Source organism: Agelaius tricolor, unplaced genomic scaffold (genome assembly GCF_023055355.1).
Source record: "Agelaius tricolor isolate 1412-34295 unplaced genomic scaffold, bAgeTri1.0.p SCAF_22, whole genome shotgun sequence".
Classification (NCBI taxonomy): Eukaryota; Metazoa; Chordata; class Aves; order Passeriformes; family Icteridae; genus Agelaius; species Agelaius tricolor.
The window spans coordinates 5,349,397-5,361,918 of record NW_027269282.1 but is presented as its reverse complement, the minus strand read 5'-3'; the positions used below and the strand labels follow the sequence as shown (position 1 = coordinate 5,361,918).

At 40.2% G+C, this 12,522-nt stretch overlaps 1 long non-coding RNA gene across 1 annotated transcript in view; it reads left to right on the top strand.

The window, feature by feature from the left end:
• LOC139599070 (uncharacterized) overlaps nucleotides 1-12,522 on the top strand; it is a 39,786-nt gene that overhangs the window by 9,471 nt on the left and 17,793 nt on the right. The window contains exon 4 of the long non-coding RNA XR_011682149.1: nucleotides 4,234-4,294. This is a non-coding gene — a long non-coding RNA (uncharacterized lncRNA). The remainder of the gene's footprint in view (nucleotides 1-4,233; nucleotides 4,295-12,522) is intronic.

The window sequence follows — 12,522 nt, the reverse complement described above, 5'->3', positions numbered from 1 at the left end:
TTTCAGTAATTCTAACAAAACCAATCAATTTCAACATTTTCACTCAGCCTCTATTTTAAAAATATATAAATATATATGAGTTTATAAAAGGGTCTTAAAGTGCATAGCAGTGACAATTCCTTCTAATTATCATCCCATGCATTCTACAAGAAATTAAGGGTTATACCTACGAGACAGGAAGGAGCCAATTATTTCAGATTTTCATTCCAGTCTTATTCCAAAAGCAGCGCTGTCAGCTCTTTCCAAGATGTCCTCTTTCAAATGAACCCAGGTGGTGTTATCTTCGCTTTATATAAGCAATCTTGTAAAAGGAGCCCATCTCTGGTTAAATCTCAACCTGCCAGTATTGTCCAGTGTGAGAGGAAAAAAAGAGTTATAGAAAAGCAGTTCTCTTCCCCTAGATGAGTCTGCATTGCTGCTATTTGATTTTTACAAATCTTTTTACAGTGGTTTTTTACTGATCTTGCAAACAAGTGAACAGAAACCTGCTGAAGGTACAAAACTTTTTGGTTTGTGAGTTTATTAGGAAGATGTAAAATTTCTGGAGAGGTGAAGGTACAGCTGCCTTCTAGAATTCAGTGAAAACTTATTTATATGAATTAGCTGCTTGTCTTACATGGCTTATTGAGAATGTCAAGCTTTTGTGCCATACAAATGAACAAAAGTAGTGACAACAGATCATATACTACCTTTGGAGTTGTTTTTTTTACTTATTTTTTTCCTAAAAGCTCACAGGCAGGCAATCTGAGTTTAGGTAGGCTCTTCTATAAACCTTAGCATTATGCTACATAATGCTAAATGCACATAAGACTGTGTAATATATATTGAATATTAAACTGTAGATTGTATAAAATTTACCATTGCACAGAAAACTGAAACAAATTTACTCTTTGTATGACCACCAGTCATGAAGTTGCCTGTGAAAGTCTTGTCTAGCTGGTGGGATTTTCTGGTGCCCCATTACATCCTGTTTGTGTCAGCTTATAGTGAAAGGCCCAGAAATAGTGGGTGCACTACTGCTATTTTATACAGAATATGGGCTTTAAACAGTCTTGCCATGGGAACTGGCCCAGGCTCAGCTTTGGGCACTGTGTCCCAAGCCCTACCCAGTCCCATGTGCTGTTGAACCACCTCCAATACCTGTCTTGAGTCACTAAACACCTGTGGGGCTCCTCACAGATGGTCTGGTAGCTCCTCTTGTGCAGAACCTTGTTCTGCCCCATCCATGGCAGGACTTTGGTGTGGATCTGCCTTCTCTCATGCAGTGTTTGGCAAACAGGGTGGCACAGTAATAAAGCTGTACCAGTTGTCAACAGTCTGGAGTTTTTGAAGGAGATAGTGGAATGGAAGAGCACAGTGGCCCTGACCTAAACCTGGAATGCTCAACAAGGAGTTTTTAGCTGGCCTGTGAGTGAGGACAGCATTCACTACAAGAAGTCTCAAGCTGGAAGACCTGAGCAAAGCAAGGCCATGGGTGCACCTGCATTGTGAGGGCTGCTCGGCGATGGTCATGCAGTGACATGAAGAATTAAGTGATCAGGGTGACTTCTTCTGGCAAACTGATCCAAAGCCCTAAACAAAGGTTGAAAAGCTGATCCAAAGCCCTAAAAGGTTGAAAAGCCATGTTGATCCTCAATTTCAAATATCAAGTCTGAACCAAGATTGAAGCTTTGTAAGGAGTTGCTCTTACTGCTCTTGTGAGCCTGCAAGCCACCACATTCTGATTTAAATGAGATTACTTAAAGATGGACACATGGATAAAATCCTCTGGGCAGGGTTTGTTGTTATTGTAATTGAATTAAAGAACAATCCACTGAACAAGAAGCAAAGCTCATCAATCATTTCTAATTATTGATCTCTCTAACTAGAGATTATCCTCATCAGAAATCCTAAAGCAAGGAAGATTTAACTCTAGGTGTCTATTTTCTAGCCTCACCCCAATCCTGCAGGGATTCAGGCCTAATTATGATTTCCTAAGGCTAAATCTAAATAATACACTGTGTCAACATGCACTATTTTTTGTCTTTCTGTCTGTGAGTGTGTATTTGGTCTGGAAGAAGAAACCAGGGTTTCTGGTGAGACTTTATGATCAACCCTGTTGACAAGAATATTTAGCCCAGAAACAAGGGGACACTTGCAGAAGAGGGCTTGTGACTTGGGCATGAGAAAGGACTCATGGCTGTGTACAAGCTAATTCTTCAAACTAAAAGAATCAGATTCAGTCCTGAGGTTGGACTTGGCCTATCAGACCTGCACACACAGGGCTGATTTGGAGCATAAGATATTTGGCTAACCTTGATTAGGCATAGTGTAAATGCCTTGCTAAAAATTATGTAAGTGGTCCACCTCACCATAACATTAACAAAGCACTTAAAACACAGATTAGCTTTTTACTGATAATTTTTAGCAAATACTCTAATTAAATTATCATTGGTATAACAGTACAGGTTTCAGTGGAATTACTCCAAAATGGATCTAATCCCATAATTTGTATGAGAAAATAAATATCTCACTATCTTCTCACAGAAAACTTATCTCCATGTACATAATACTCCTTTTGGGCAAAAGGTAGAAAACAGAATGAAAACCATGAAACAAATTTGGCCGTGGTGCCAGCTGGTGTATAGTAGTTTGCATTTGCATGAGAAACAAGCACAGAATGTACCTAAGCCAACCAGCATTTGATACCTGCACTGATCAGAGGTGAAGGCTCGGGGAAGGGTTATGTTTCTCTCAGTAAATGCTCACACTGAAAAAGGAAAGCCATTAACTTGCAAAGCAGACCATTGAGGATTGTTGCAGTTCCCTGAGTCTTTCCAAAACCATTGAATAATCTCAGCAACCTAAGTATTTGTACAGATTTCAACCAAGAGCAAATGAAGGCCTTATTGTGGATTCCACCTACAAGGGCAGCTTGTGTCTCCAGCCTTGTTCCTCACATTGTCATGGAAAGCTGTGTGAGTATCAACTGTCTGACTCTTACATGAAGCAAATCAGGTTCTGCTGTTTGAACCTGCAAGGGATATAGCAACATCCAGTTTTCATTGGTTTTGGACAAAACAATAAACCTGAAGAGTGCCTCAGATATATGGAAGGACTTATGGGATAATGAGGATCAATGGACATAGGCAGCTGATTCCAGGGCAAGGCAGATCAGCTGACACTCATCTAGAGGCTGCAATGTATATAAATGATGGTGTTTCCACATACCAAAACCTGGCATACTCAGTTTTGTCTAAGATAAGAGGTATATTTATCCCACAGGCGTAGCAGACATCCATGCTGGGTCTGGAAGCATAGCAGCTGTATTTATATTTGGCCTGATCTGAGTGGATCCTCTTGGAAGTGCAGCACTGTGTTAGTACAATCAAATTTTTCTGAAGCCTGATTGAGCTGTGCTGTGTAGACTTATTCCCTCAAGTCATAAATACCTTAGGGATTTAGGATTGTTTTGCCTTTTACAGTGTAAATACCTTTCCAGTAGTTTATTACTCATGGCACATGGCTGGTCACTCACTTCAGCACATGACTGAGTCACCATCCCTGGAGGTACAGGCAGATGTGGCACTAAAGGACATGCTTAGTGGTGATCTTGGCAGTTAGCACAGTTGGACCTCAAGAGCTTTTCCCAACCTAAATGATTCTACAGTTCTATTCTATGAATGTTTTAGCCCTGTGAGCAGATTATAGCGCAATGCATGAACGTACAGAGAGCCTGGGACACACAGATCTCCTGCACCCCAAGTCTCCAAGTGGCTGATATTCTTCAGTAAATGGCACAAGACCTATCAGAAGAAGGGGAGATTAGAGGAAGCTGTCCTTATGGAAAAGTCACATAAAAACCAGAGATGGATGTTCAGGCCACTGGAAGAGACAGTGTTCTGCTCTTGACTTACTCATGTGTTAGCTGTCTGTCTGTGTAACTACGCAACACTGAATCATAATTTTTCAGCAATCACCTGCAGCCATGAGCTTGGTGAGACAGTGCTGCTGCTGGTACATGCACTCCTGGGGTGTGAGAGAGGACAGTCTCTCAGCTGAAGAAGCCTTGATAATTCTGCTGTTCAAAACAGATATTTACAACAGCAAATCTTGCTGAACACAAAATTGTGGCTGAAGTCAATAATCATATTTCATGCTCATTTGAATGCCTGATTCTATTGCTATTTAGCTTTGCCAGCATATTTAATGTTCTTTGGATGCTTCTCCAGCAAATTCCTGCCTGTTTTGCAGTTTGCTGCTGTTGGAACAGAACATCAGTTTGCAGCTGAATTTCCTTGAAGCCTTTGTGTGGGTAAGTGCTTTATTTGTTCTAATTTTTTGGAGATGTCTTGGAGTAGCTAGTTATGAAGGATAAGACTTTGGAGGTTGGTTTAATAAAGACATGGTGCTTGATTTAATGAATGTATGAGACATGTAAAACAGGTCATGCGAGCCCAGAACTGATGACTAACACCAGTCATGTGAGACCTCAGTCCTTGGACTGCCTCTAGTTGGAGATGCCTAAACTTGCTATGTACTTAATTAATTTGTCTAAATGAGGCATGTGTTGCATTAGCAACTGCTGTAAGGTGGCCAAGATATCTGCACTGTAAGGTGCCCAAGATATCCCGTGACACAGGACCTCTGGGACACTCGGGCACTTTTGGAGCAGGAACTGGAAGCCAAGGATAGTCAGGACATCTTAAATGACACTGGATGTCCGTGTGTGGGCAGCTGAGTGGAGACCAGCCAGACACACTGCTCTGGTTGGCTTGGCATTCATTTTTGCTCGCCTTGGGAGCCTGAGCAGCCCTGCAAAGTCAGCAGCACACATGCCTGAGCCTGCTCCAGCACCCTCCAATTACTCACTGAGTGCCCAAGGACAGCTTCAAGGCAGAAGCTGGAGCACTTCTGGGGAAAGATAGCTTTGATCTCAACAAGCAAGAATTGGGTTTCCTGTAATCCTGGGCGAGGGCTCTGACCACCAGTCTGCCCCAGCTGTTCTTTGAAGAGGGTGTGGCTGTGGCTGCTGGGCTCCACTGTGTCCAGAGCTGCTGTCCCATCTGGGATCTGTCAGAGCAGAACTGCAGGGATTTTCTGCTGAGAACACAGGGATTAAGTATTTTGTAATGGCTGGTTACTGCTGTGGAATAGCATTCTGTAATCACCTGAATGTGGCCTGAATGGCTTCTGAGGTACCTGAGTGCTTTTTTGGATCTCAATCATGCCATCCTGTATAACATCTTGTAAACCTTTTAGTTCTTGTTATCTTAACAACAGGTCTTGATCTCTTGGCAGTGTGGGTGAGGATCTCACCTCAGTGTGGGGGAGGATTTTAAGAGGAAGGTGACAAAAAAGGAAGAATGGACTCTTTGTGTCATTCATTTGTTTAATCTTCTCAGTTTGGCAGCTGGCTCTGACACAGTGACCATTCTCTTCTTGGTCCAGTAATGCTCTGTTTTCTGGGCATTATCCCACTGGTACTGGGAAGGTTGCTGAAATATGCTGCTTCTCAGTTTGGGGTGGGCTACGTCACCACAACTTTTAAGAGTCTGCAGCAGATGTCTGATCTTCTGCCTCATTCCTGGCCATGTGTGTTGGCCATAAATAATGCTGCTCACCCAGCCTGCATGCTTTGCTACTGAAAACCTGACAAAAACAGGACTGCAGTGCAGTGAAACATAAAAAGTATACTAAAAGCAAATTTATCCTCTGGGGTCCCTCAGTGGCAATTCCACTGATTGCTCAGAAACTGATCCTAAATGTATGCTGTTCATTTTAAAAATATGGTAAAGGAAGAAAAAAGCAAAACAAAGACAAATGAAGGGGCAAACTGATAAAGAAATTTCAGAAGCAGGAGGAGTGCTGAATTACAATAAAGGACTTGATTGCCATGTAGCTTGGAAGGGCCTCATATTCCCAAGCCCGGAAACCTTTCCTCAGACTTGCAATCTGTATTGCCCTGGGAGCCTGGAGTACTCCTGCTCCCTCTTTAACCCCTCTACCCTTACCTCAGCTACAGAGCCCTTCTCCAGCTTCCTTAGTTCTCCATGGTCTGATCCAGCTGAACTATAAACCTGCTTTGTGGGATCCAGATAGGAATGCACACATGAAGGACTGGTAAAAATCATGTTCTTGAAACGCTCTCCATAAATTCATACCCTTTGAAGAGTTAAGATCCATTTGTTTTCCCTATGAAATAAGCTTTCAGTATCTGTAGAGCTGCAGTCTCAAATCCAACACAAACCTTTGCACTTCTATCAGTGGCAGCTGCTGATTAAAATCACAGTTTTGGTTTCCCAAGCTACATAATCCTGCTAGTTCAATCTTAGACCTACTTTTCTCAGCACACTGTATCCATTATACCAGTGTTGTCCTCATTTTTGAAAGTTTGTGATTTTTGGCAGTCTGATAGCATCATCCTTGGAGACAGTCTCTTTTGCTGTGAAAGGGATCTGTTTGTTGTAAAGAGTTATGTGGCTCTGAGAGCTACATGTATCAAACTTAGCTGCATTAATTAGCTGGTGCTGTGCTTGTAAACTGATCATAATAATGCTTATCACAATCTTAGTACCATTATCTCTGTTTTGCAGATAATGGAACTGAGCCACAGAATGGCAAAGCTCAGTGTAGGGCTCTTGATCTGCCTATCCTGCTCTTACTTTTCCTTTGCCACTGAAATAAGCAGCTTGGAGCAGGAAGTGTCCAAGCAAACTCTGCATGGGTTTGTCTGTGAATGAGAAAAGCTTTCTGGGAAGCTGGAATGATTGTTTGGAGTGCCAGGTCATGTCTTCTGGAACAGAGGACTCACATGTCAGAGGCTCTTTTGCCACCTAAAGTAGTAAACTCCCCCTTGCTTGTCAGTTCACCATTTCCACTGGCCTTTATGGCTTTTTGACAATGATTTGGTGACTTGATTACCAGTTGAGTGTCTCAGTGGGTTTGCCATAAACAAAGCTTCTCACTTAGTCAAGACACATTCTTTAGCATTCAGCCACCAAAAAGGTCACTTTCTGAGACTTCCCACAGATAACAGATCAATTTTCAGATCAGTTAAAGGGTATTGTTTTCTTCAAATTGCACCAACACACTATTGGTGACATCTGAACACTGAGATGGTTCTTTCAGTTCACCAAGTTTCATACTAGCAGAGAAATGTAACAGCTTCATGCAGTGGAATGGAGAAGAGCAATTGATCTAAAAGTTTCAGGCACTCAGCTGGGTTTTCATTTCCTTCACTATGACTCAACCAATACCAAATAAAATCCAGATACTACTTTTTAAATTGGCTGGATCATTAATTTTAATTACTATTAAAATTTTATATTATTATTGATTTTAATTACTTATTGTAGAATTCACTTAAACACCAAATGCAAGAGGTGGCTGTGGTCCATGTACATTTCTTCAGAGATTTTCATGGGTTCCCTCTGATAGTCAGGTTTGAGAGAGCTGACACCTTTGTGTTTTCTTCTGCTGAGCTGTAGCTGGTGTTGTATTGATCACTCAAAATCAATTCAACCATCCTGGGCAAAAGTACTATTTGCTAGCTTTTAAAATGACAGTTTCTCCTTTCTGATGTAGCTTCCAGTGATGTAATTGGAGGAAATACTCAGTCTGCAGCAAACCATCCTTTTGATCTAAGCTGGCTGAACAGAGCATTGTGGTCATAAAAATGTTTGCAATTATGATACTAATGGCATTCATGTAGTATTTCCCACAAGCTATTCCAGAAAGTATGACACTGTAGTTCCCTTTTATGAAAATCCCTCAGGAATACAATAATGTGATTACCTTCCAAGGGATTCATAGAGTTGTTCTCCTCCATAACCCATCACAGCTTCAAGTACTCAATCCTCCAGGACAGACTGTGCTCAAGACTCCAGATTGATTATGCTGTTAATGACACAGGAAGCTCTGCTGTTTTTTTTAATTCTAAGATTAGCTAAAATTAGAAGTTGACCTTATGTTCCTGAATTAATTTAAAAACAAAAATTCAAGTTGCTGATTCTGATGATTTCTTTTCTGGAAATATGATCTTTAAAGCCACACTCCTTGAGCTGTGAGTCAGTTCTGAAGTGATTTTGAAATGAAAGGTGTCTGGCCCAACTGATACATAGGAGCAATAAACCCTGAGCAGTCTCCAAGGTAATGCCCTTTCATGTATACTGGGCATCTACAGATATGTAAGATTTTGAAAGATCAAGAAGATGTCAAATCCTTGTTTTAAATGCTTGAAAACAGCTGGATAAATTCAGTAAATAGACCTCGAACTACTGACTGCTTGGATATACCAAAAGCACGTGAGGTTGAGGAGTTACTCTTTGCACCTCTGGATGGTCTTGATATCTTACAAAAAAAAAAAAAAAGATAGAATAAGAAGAGCAGGGAATACTGAATCTTTTACAGCAATAGGCTGGTAAGATACATTATTGATGCTTCAGAAAGTGTGTAAGGCTTAAAGTGCTGAACTTGAAATACTAGGAAAGGATCTGTTTTCACAGCTTTTTTCTTAATATCAGTTTTGTTTTTTTCTCAGTGGGCTCCAAAACAAAATGTACCTAAATACATCAATCAATAGTCAGTTCTGAAAATGTAAGCTGATTTGAGAGTATTTGGATACATCTTCCTGGAAGTCCTTTGGGAAAAAAGGATGTAGTTGGAATGCCCACTCTCTACATCTAATTCTGGGGGTGGGTATGGTATTATTTGGGCGTAGGTGAAATCAGTGGATATGAATGTAGAGAAGATATGGCAACAATAGTGTTTTCTATGTTTGCAATACCATTCATTTCAGGCTCTCTGAGAACTTCACAAAGATTTTAGTCCAGACACCAACTGGCCAGGAGATGGTGTTAGTGATGTACTATAAACAGACACATGAGGCAGAGAAAGGCAAAGTGACTCATGAAATCTAGTGAAGACATCTCTGAGTGGTGCCCATCTTTTGGACCCTTCCTTGGCCTGTTCTGATTATTTTCATTGTCTATAATAATTATTATTTAGTGTTGCTATTTCAATATGGCAAGCAAGTACAATATGAGAGCAAACATAATTTTCTTGTATCTTTGTCAATACATTTGTTAACTAATAATGTAGATAATTTATTAACAGATAAGTAAAAATAGAATGGATCAAAGCCTACATCACTCAGGAATAGCAGATGTGAATGAAATAAGTTCAGTCATCCAGACCTTTTTAACCTCTCTTGCAAGCCTTAATCTTGTGGCTAGTAACAAGTAGTTTGGAAAGATGTTTCTCTCTAGGACAACAAATGCTCTATATTTCTTTCCTTCTGCACCTCCTGTCAGGACCCAACTCAGCTGAGATCCCCAGCCTTTCAGTCAGCTTTGTGAATTCCTGTACCAGTTCATTTCTCCACTTCCCAGTCTTCATTTTCCTCATGTGATCGCAACCCTTATGCTCTGTCCTATATGCCACTAAACCCACAATGTCTGAAGGTGTTACTATGTAATGTCACCTTCTGGTATTCTCACCTTCCCACCTCTTTCCATGTTTCCTGTCCCACCACCTCTCTGTGCACTATCCCTCCACTGAGCTCAGCAAACACTGCTGCTCCATCAATCTCCTCCATTTCATGACTTTGCCCATGCTACTTAAATTTGCTTGTGTGTGAAATATTGGTTGTAAATCTTTCCTTCCAAGAGTCCTTTGCTTTGTGCAGGGTTTCCATAGTGGTTTCCTGCTGGCTTTTTACCTCTGCTCCTTTCACCAGCAGTATGATATTGGCCAGAAATGGCTCTGCAGGCAGGAGCTGGTGTTGGGCAGACAATGGTGGTCAGCTAACATGATTCCTTGGCTGCAGGCTGCTGCTGTGATCTCAGGTTATACATCCCTGGGGTTGCACTTTTTAAAGCTATTTTAATCATGACTATCAAAAGAGAAGGAAATAAAGGCTCTTGTGCTTCCTGCTTTGCTGCACACTCACAGACAGCCTGGATCCTTTAGTCTCAGTCTAACCAGGTTCTCCTGAAGTGAAGTGAGGAGGCCACATACAGCCTGGCTCCAGGAGCTCAGAGCATGAAGAGGGAAACTGTACCTTGATATTTCATTTCTCTGCCCTCCTCAGGAGGTTTCTGAAGCTCACTGTGCAAAGGGAACCTACCCCTGCCTTCCCTGAGGTGTGGACTGCCCTTTCCTCTCAATTTGCACACAGGAGGGGCAGTTCCTCTGGTTCTCTTATCTCTTATTTGCCTGTCCATGCCAAAGTTGGGGGCATCCTGACTAGTGGGCAATGTAGCTCAGGTGAAGGGACAAGCCCTGGTATTTGTATCTAAATGCTGTATATAGCTATCTTATCTACAATGGTTATTATCTTTTAGCCGTAACATGCTGGACAGAGTGTCCTGGATGGCTTGGGAAAAGAGCCATTGGGATTAAAGGTCACTGAGCTCAATCATGCTGATGATTTATTTAAGTGCTTGACAATTGTGAGTTTTCTGCTTGGCAAGTATGCTTTTTTATTATTATTATTTTAAATTATGTGATATTCTCTGCAAGACTTCCTGTTTATGAGCAAATATCTTAGGTCTAGGGAGCTTGGTACCTAAATACCTTTTAAAAATTGATCTAAGAGATTTAGATGACTAACTCATATACTTAAAAAAAGTTAGTTAGGAATCTAAATCTAGTTATTTTCAGGATTGCAAAACTGATGGACTTTTCTCCACTATTATTAGCACTGGAAAAATGTTTTCCTCTATATTTGCCAAATAGATCTATTGAATTTTGAGTTTCATGCACTAAAGCCTTTTAAAAATTAACTCCTATCTTTCACCAAGTACCTTTTCCAATGACACTACTTTGTCTGCAGTGACTTTACAACGAGGCTGTTGAGCTCACCATGTATTCTTCAGATTGGTCTTTATCCTCCAAGTACAGGAGCCTCCAGCACTACTAAGGGCAGCTTAGAGTTATTGCCCTGACAATTCCGGCAGAGAGGGCCATTTGGAAAAGCAGTGTTCAATCTGAAAAGGGTTTGTTGCCCTTAAGTTATTTAAAAATGAATACTGGTGAGGAGATAATGCTCTATCCCATCAGGGAAGTATATCTTTAGGATACATCTATATTTCTATAGAATTTGTTATTTCCATTTTTAAACCAAATTCTATAGAGAATGAATGTGGAAATATTGCAGTGCTCTTCAGGATTGAAAGTCTGGTATTTAATCAGTTGTGCTTATGAATCTGAAAGCACTTTTTGTTTGGGAAATTTTTCTCTGTCACAGAATTCTCTGAAGCAGAAGCGTTTTCTCCCAAGAGTAATTTAGACTGAAATTTTTACTTAGGAAAAACACAATTATTTGGTGTGTTTCTTTTTAAAGATTGGTCTTTAGGAATTGAAAATGCCTGAGTGTGTGCATAAAATTGTATTTAAATACAAAGGACTGGTTAATACAAAGTGAATACAAAATTGGAAATTTGTGTATGAGAATGTAAAGAAGCAGAAAATAGGCAAATGTGTTCAGGGTACACACATATATGGAATCCTAAGGAAAACAGCAGTAGAATTCAGGAAATATTTAATCAGTGGTTTGACCATACCTTTGGCTCAAGGTTGGTAAATATGTGACTACTCAAGGTAAGGATGCCAGAGCAAGAACATTTTTAACAGGTCACTGACTGTTATTTTAAATGGACTCATAGCTTCATGGCTCCCTTAGATATAATGTTAAGAAATTCCTTGTGTGGAATGGCATCCTGTTCTGTTGAAATATTTTGTTATGTTTACCAGGCTGACAAATCTTTTGATTGCAATTTAATTTAATACAATTTAATTGCTACTAGTAGGATACCCTTCAGGAGCTTACTATCCTCACTCTTGCTGGAATTCCTGTTGCTGTAGTGATGATGTTTTCCAAACATTGTTTTGGAAAAAGAAATCTAGGGTTATCATTAATATATAATTATGATAATGAATTACGATAGCTTCAGTTTGCCTTCCTGTAACACTGTGTGCATAGCTACAATAAGATAAGAACCTTTAGGTAACATTTACATTAATTATATTAATTAGAGAGTTGTTAGGGTAGTATTACTACTTTATAGCCCTTGTACTGACTATTTTGATAGCCCATGTGCAAGGGCATTGCTTCCTCTAATTTTGGTGAATAAGGACTATCACAGTTACCTGGGAAGAGGACTGTGAGTGCACCTGTGGCTGTGCAGCAGAGCACCCCATGTCCAGTCATCCAAAACGACCAGTTTCAGGGCATGGCAGCCTTTACTTTCTTCTGCAGACATGATTAATGTGAAATATATTTCTGAGGAACTGGAAGAAATTCAAGAAATAAAAAATAATTTGCATGTGTTGGTCAGAGACATTAAACTGCATAAGACCCCAAGACTGTGTTTGTGATTTGCAATTTTAATTTTTCTCATTTTTCTTTTTTTCCTGTTTATCTTTTAGTGCTCATACTTATTGAACTTGAGAGTGTTAACTGCATCCATTTAGACAGAAATTAAAATGAAAAGTTCTCTTCTTTTTCTATTATATTGATAAGTTCTTTTTGTCACTGTG